The sequence below is a fragment of the Dasypus novemcinctus genome, chromosome 1 (genome assembly GCF_030445035.2).
Source record: "Dasypus novemcinctus isolate mDasNov1 chromosome 1, mDasNov1.1.hap2, whole genome shotgun sequence".
Lineage (NCBI taxonomy): Eukaryota > Metazoa > Chordata > Mammalia > Cingulata > Dasypodidae > Dasypus > Dasypus novemcinctus.
Window position 1 is genome coordinate 101,762,933 of NC_080673.1, and position 6,494 is coordinate 101,769,426.

General features: G+C 36.2%; 1 protein-coding gene across 1 annotated transcript in view; it reads right to left on the bottom strand.

Annotated features, from left to right (window-relative positions):
* The window catches only part of MTTP (microsomal triglyceride transfer protein), a 69,120-nt gene that overhangs the window by 62,168 nt on the left and 458 nt on the right, over positions 1-6,494 (bottom strand). The gene's annotated exons all lie outside the window — the stretch shown is intronic.

Genomic DNA, 6,494 nt, shown 5'->3' on the forward strand with positions numbered 1-6,494 from the left:
TATTAGGTTGTGTATATGTTATTAAAATAATTAAAAAGGAAAAAATCTAAAAAAAAAAAAATTCAGTTGGCCATAGATGTAAGGGTCTATTTCTGAACTCTTAGTTCTATTCCACTGGTTTATATATCTATCCTTGCACCAACACCATGCTGTTTTAAACACTGTAGCTTTGTAATAAGCTTTAACATCAGAAACTGTGAGTTTTCCAACAATGCAATTCTTCTTTTTCAAGAAGTTTTTGGCTATTTTGGGTCTCCTACCCTTCCAAATAAATTTGACAATTGGCTTTTCCATTTTGCAGAATAGGCTGTTGGAAGTTTGATTTGGATTGCATTGAATCTGTAAATCATTTGGGGTAAAATTGACAACTTAACAATATTTAGTCTTCCAATCCATGAGAATGGAATGTTCTTCTGTTTATATATATCTTCTTTGATTTCTTTTAGCAAAATTTTATATAGTTTTCCCTGCATAAGTCCTTTATAGCCTCAGTTAAGTTTATTCCTAGGTGTTTGATTCTTTTAGTTGCTATTATAAAAGGAAATTCCTTTTTGATTTCCTCCTCAGTTTGCTCATTACTAGTTCTGGCAGTTAAAATTATTTTATGAGTCCCCAAAAGAGAAAGATTATGTTTTCCCCTGCGGGTGTGAGACCTTTTTCAAACTGGACTATCTCAGTAACACATGACTCAGATTAAGTCTCTGCCTTCTTGCTGGGTCTGATAAAAAATGGTGACACACAGGAAGAGCGAGCTCTGAGAATTTTGACCCTGCCATGCAACAGAAAGGAGGCTTGGGAGCTGAGAGCCTGTGGAGAGGTGAACCTTATGCCTGACGGTTTGCAGCTGAAACTGAAAGAAAGTGCAGCAGCTGACCCTGAGAGAGGAAAACTGGAGGGGAAGGCAGAGACCATGCACAGATCACCTGCCACCTTGCTTCAACATGTGGCATCTGACTTTGGTGAGAAATCACCTCTTATTGTTCCTTGAGTTGGACTTTTCATGGCCTTGGAACTGTAAGCTTTTACCCCAGATAAATACCCTTTATAAAAGTCAACACATTTCTGTTACTTTTCATTGGCATCCTCTCTAGCAAACTAAAACACTAGTGTATGGAAAAGACTACTGATTTTTGCTTGATGATCTTGTGCCCGTCACTTTGCTGAATTCAGTTATTAGCTCTAATAACTTTGTTGTAGATATTTTGGGACTTTGTAGATAGAAGATCAAGTCATCTGAAAATAGTGAAAATTTTACTTCTTTTCCAATTTGGATGACTTTTATTTCTTTTTCTTGCCTAATTGCTGCAGCTAGAACTTCCAGTACAATTTTGAATAACAGTGGTGACTGCGCATCCTTGTGTTATTCCAGTTTGTAATTGTTTGAAGTTCTTTTATGAATCCCAAGAAGAAAAAGTTTCTGTTCTTGAACTGATACATTCCTGTGGGTGTGTGCTTTGATTTAGATCTTTCACTGCCTCAAAACTATATGCTTTTACTCCCAATAAAACTCCCATTATGAAAGCCAACCCATTTCTGGTATTTGCAAGGCAGCTCTTTGGCAAACTAAGACACGGATCTTGTAGGGAAAACTCCAGTGACGATGATATTAGCAGTGGGTTTTTATTATGTTGAGGGAGTTTCCTTCTATTCTTACTTTTCTATGTGTTTTATTAAGAAATGGCCCTGGGGAAGTGGATGTAGCTCAAGTGATTGGGCTCCTGCCTACCACATGGGCGGTCCCTGGTTCGGTTCCTGGCAGAGAGCTGGCATGATGGGCAATCATGGTAAGATGATGTCACTAGATGATGCAACAAGAGACACAAGAAGAAAAATATTACATAATAAGAGATACAAGAAAGCAGGGAACAGAGGTGGCTCAAGTGATTAGGTGCCTCCCTCCCACATCAGATGTCCTGGGTTCAGTTTCTGGTACCTCCTAAAGAAACAAGGAAGATGAACAGACACAACAAATGCAAACAATGAGAGTGGGGAGAAATAAATAAATAAAATAAATCTAAAAAAAAAATGATGTTGGATTTCATCAAATGCCTTTTCTGCATCAATTGAGATGATCATGTGTTTTTCTTTCCTTTGCTCTGTTAATTCGGTATATCACATTAATTGATTTTCTCATGTTGAACCACCCTGGAAAGGAATTGACTTTTGTATATTAACCTTGTACCTTATGATCTCTTTGCTATAATTACTTATTAGTTCCTATTTCTGTTTATTGTTGAGTCTTTGGGATTTTCTACATAGACAATTATGCCCATTGTGAACAAAGACAACTTTATTTCTTTATTCTCAATATGTACATCTTTAATTTCTTCTTCTTGTCTTGTTATACTAGGTGAGATTTCCAGTATTGTGTTGTGTAAATGTGTTTACTTTTTATTCCTTAATCTTTTCTGAGTTCTGCTACTACTCTTCAAATCTTTTCTTCAATCACTTTATCTCTGAACTTTTCTGTTTTCTCTTTCTCTTTCCTAGCTCATATCATTTAAAAATTTTTTTGTTCTGAAATACTGGATTATAGCTTTACCTGTTTTTCTCTACTTCACAGTTTAAAAAAAAATTATCACAACTTTAAACGAGATACAACCATGACCCTTTTCTGAGATACATTTTTTTTTTTTTAGGAAAAATAAGCCATTCTGTATTTTTAAGAGGGGGGAGTCACAGAATAGCTTTTCTAGCTAAGGATTCTATACTCTCCATTTCTGCTCTTTTCATAAAACAAGGTATCTGTATCCATGTATTTTCTGAGCTGTTTTCTTTATTCCCAACTCCCACTTTTATCTGGGCCTGCTTTTATCCTTAGTTCCTGAATTAGTCTGCTGATACAAAGTACCAGAAGTCTGTTGGCTTTTATAAAGAGTATTTATTTGGGGTAAAAGGTTATAGTCACAAGACCCTAAAGACTCCACTCCAATGTCAGCTGCCATGTGTTGAAGCAAGATGGTAGCTGATCTCTTCCTGGTTTCTCCTTTCCTTCTGGGCTTTCAGTCCTCTCCTGGCATAGGTCATGTCTTTTCAGGCTTTCTATATCTGTCTCGGCTCTCTTCCCAAGGTCAGCTGCAAACTATCAGGCAAATGGCTCATCTCTACCCAGGGCTCCAGGATCAAAAATGACAAAATTCTCTCCTCTGTGTGTCTTCTTGAGTGTCCATTTATATCAGCCCACCAAGGGGGTGGGGACTCCACCTGAGTCATGCCTTACTGGTGTGGCAGAATCAAAGCTCTAATCTTAACATGTAACTTAATCAAGGGCCCCTCAACTGAATCCAATATAATCAAAGGGTATCATACCCAGAAGAAAAGATTAGTTTACAAACATAATCTTTCTGAGATTCATACATAATTTCAAACTATCACAGCCCTATTGCCCCTGTCCTGTTCAATTTGGATTCAACTCCTAGCGGTTGCTCCATAGTGCAGGACTTTGACCATGAAGCAGCTCTGGTTTAAGAGTTCATATAGGCCCTACACATCCCTACAGCAACTTCAGACTTTCCTTCTCATCCTTTTGCAGTATTTATCCTGAAATTAGTCATTGTACCCCTTGCCAATTTTATTGCTGATCTTGGATTAGTTTCCCTTGCTTTTCAGTGAATACCTGTTGCCAGTTTTGGGGTTCTCCCATTTTCAAGGCTTTTAGACACTCTGTTGTCCTCCCACCATTTACTCCTACACAGATGCTATTACTGTGTTGGTGGTTTATTTCCACCTGCTCATATTTTGAGATTTGTGGGTCTTCTTTTGCATCTAGTTAGGTTTAGCTATGATCTGGGTTTGTTGTTGTTTTGTTATCCTATTGGCCCTACATGTTATTATGAGATTCAGGAAGCTCAAAGGCTATAACTGCCTCAACAGTCATCTTCCTAGATCTGTAATAGGCATGTAGTACTTGGTGGGAGGGCAGGGGAAGGAGGGCAGTAAAGTATTTTTAATATTTTTAAGTAGATTTGTACTGTTTCTACATTTTTAGTCAATCGAAAGCAGATTATAATGGAGATTATAGATGAGAAGTTCATTCTTTCAGATACCTTTAAAGACTGGTTATTTTTTGTCTGTTTCATTTTGGGTTTCTTAGTTTAAAATTATTCACAAGTGGTCCCCTATTCTCACACCTCCCTACTCCTAACGTGCCGAAGAGTATTCTCTGACTCAAGGAAATATCAGAACTAGCCTTAAAATAATGGAGTTTGTCATGATCCTCAATGTTTTCAGGCCCAGCATATGAAAAGCACATCACTGTTTTTATCACATGCTTTGCATCCTAAAATTTTGGTTCTATCAGTAGTCCTCCTACTACACCACAGTCTAGGCAATTGAACAAATTGCCTTCCCATTGTCTGAACGTAGTCCATGGACATTTTTTGTTCAGTCTTAGTTTTTTTAAATTGCCAACACTTGAAAAATAAGATTTCACATAAAACTCCAGATATGTGGTTGTCCTTGAAAAATTGAGATTTGGCATCATTATGCCCATTTGGAACTTGTACACGATTACACATGTAATGTGATCTCAGTTTGGTTACACTTTCTTCCCAGATACTCTCTCTCATTTGCTGTTCTCCAGTCTCCATAGTCATTTCAGGTTTGTAACCCAAGGACTAGTTAATATCTCATTGACTTAACTTCTTAAATTGGCTTAAATTACCAAGTATGTGCTGATGATTTACAAATCTGTTTCTACTTAGATGTCCCCACAATTAACATGTTCAAAACCAAATTTTCTATTTCTCAAAATCTAATTTTCTTCCAATATACCTGAAATGACTCAGTGACTAGTATTACATTCCTGCAGTTGTCCAAATTAGAAAAACTCATGGGGTTATTCTGTTCTCTTCCTCATCCGACCATAAGTCTTTCAGTCATGTGAAAAACTATGACATATTTAAGTGTTTACATTCACTGTTCTATTATTTTAAACACTTTTCCTTTCCTGACATCTGGCAAACTTCTGCTTACTTACAAGATACAGCAAAATTATTCAATCTCGGAAACTGTGCCGCCTGCCTTCAGGAGCATCTAGTTGTTCCCTTCCAGGTATAGGCATCTCAAACTCATTTTATGTTTTATGGCATGTATTTACCACTGGCTCTCTCTCTAGACTAAGGATTTCTTAAGGACAGAGGTTGTGATTTAGTCATATTTGTATCTTCAGTACCAAGTCAAAAAGCATAGAACTCCATAAATCTGAGTCAGATAAAAAAACACATGAATTTTATCAATGAAAACAAGACTGTCTTTCATATCACTGGATGTCAAAATTCCAAACTTTCTTAATATTTCAATCTTTGGTTAAATTGCCTGTTTTAGTTTATACTTTTTTGGTGCTTACTTTGGATTGCTGCTAGAATCTTTTTAAAATTTGCACCTATAACTACAAAGTTAAGTGGCTGTGCAAAAGACAATGTATTCTGACTGTACTATTAACATATGAGGAGTTTCTTTATGTGTTACATGACACTTTAAAACTTTGGTTTAAATATATAAGGATGCCAGGTATTAATTCTGAAAAAATAAATGATTATTCATAAAACAGACCCCCATGGCAACGGAACAGCTGTTAAAAGATTTGGCATATCCTTATGCCAGCCTGAATTTAATGTCCTACATGTGAAGGGCTACATATCCGATTACTAATCCTCCCTCAGCTACTCTTTGCCCTGATATGGAGGTAGCTGAAAAAAGATGTCCTACTAACAGATCAGAAATGGATGCAGACTTTGTTGCCAATGCTCAGTTAACAGAGATCTTCTTTAAGACTTAAGGAGAGTTAGAAACAGAGTGACCCACAACCTAAAAGTTGACATTTTCAAGTAAACTTTGAGAGTTTAAAGACAGTGACTTCACTTTTGTAACTAAAAACTCAGAGACATTTCAATTCTTTTAGAGAATATGAAATTCTGAATTTAATTTTCTATTGCACTAAAGCATTCAAACATTTCAAGCATGTCTTTAAATACCAAGAATATTTACTTCAGAATTCTCTTCATATTGAGATGTCAGTTTCTCAAATTTTCAAAAGTTCTTTTCACACTCTGCCATAACCGCCTATTAGAAATAGAGCCAAATAAAAAACCAAATAGAAAGCGACAATCTATGGGATTACGTTTCGGTTTTCCCTCCGTTGACTGGTCTATATATAGCAAAATGGTTATATAAGGTCGCTTACTGTAAACAATAAAATGTCACCTGATGTTTTGCAAAACAGCATAGAAAAATAGCGAAAGAAATGGAGAGCAAGATTTATGGCTATAAGCAAAAAAAAAAAAGACTTAAAAACTCTAAATGAATCTCGTGAATTTGACATCCTTTTTAAATGTGATTTTCCACTTGAGCTGTGTGAAATCATGAAATACTGACCGTTTCTCTATAAATTAGAGCTAGTTTATTCAAGAGATATTTTCCTCATTCCCCAACAAAGATTGAAGACTCTTTCCTCATTGTTTCACATTTTAATTTTTAAGGATGGGAGTGTCTCA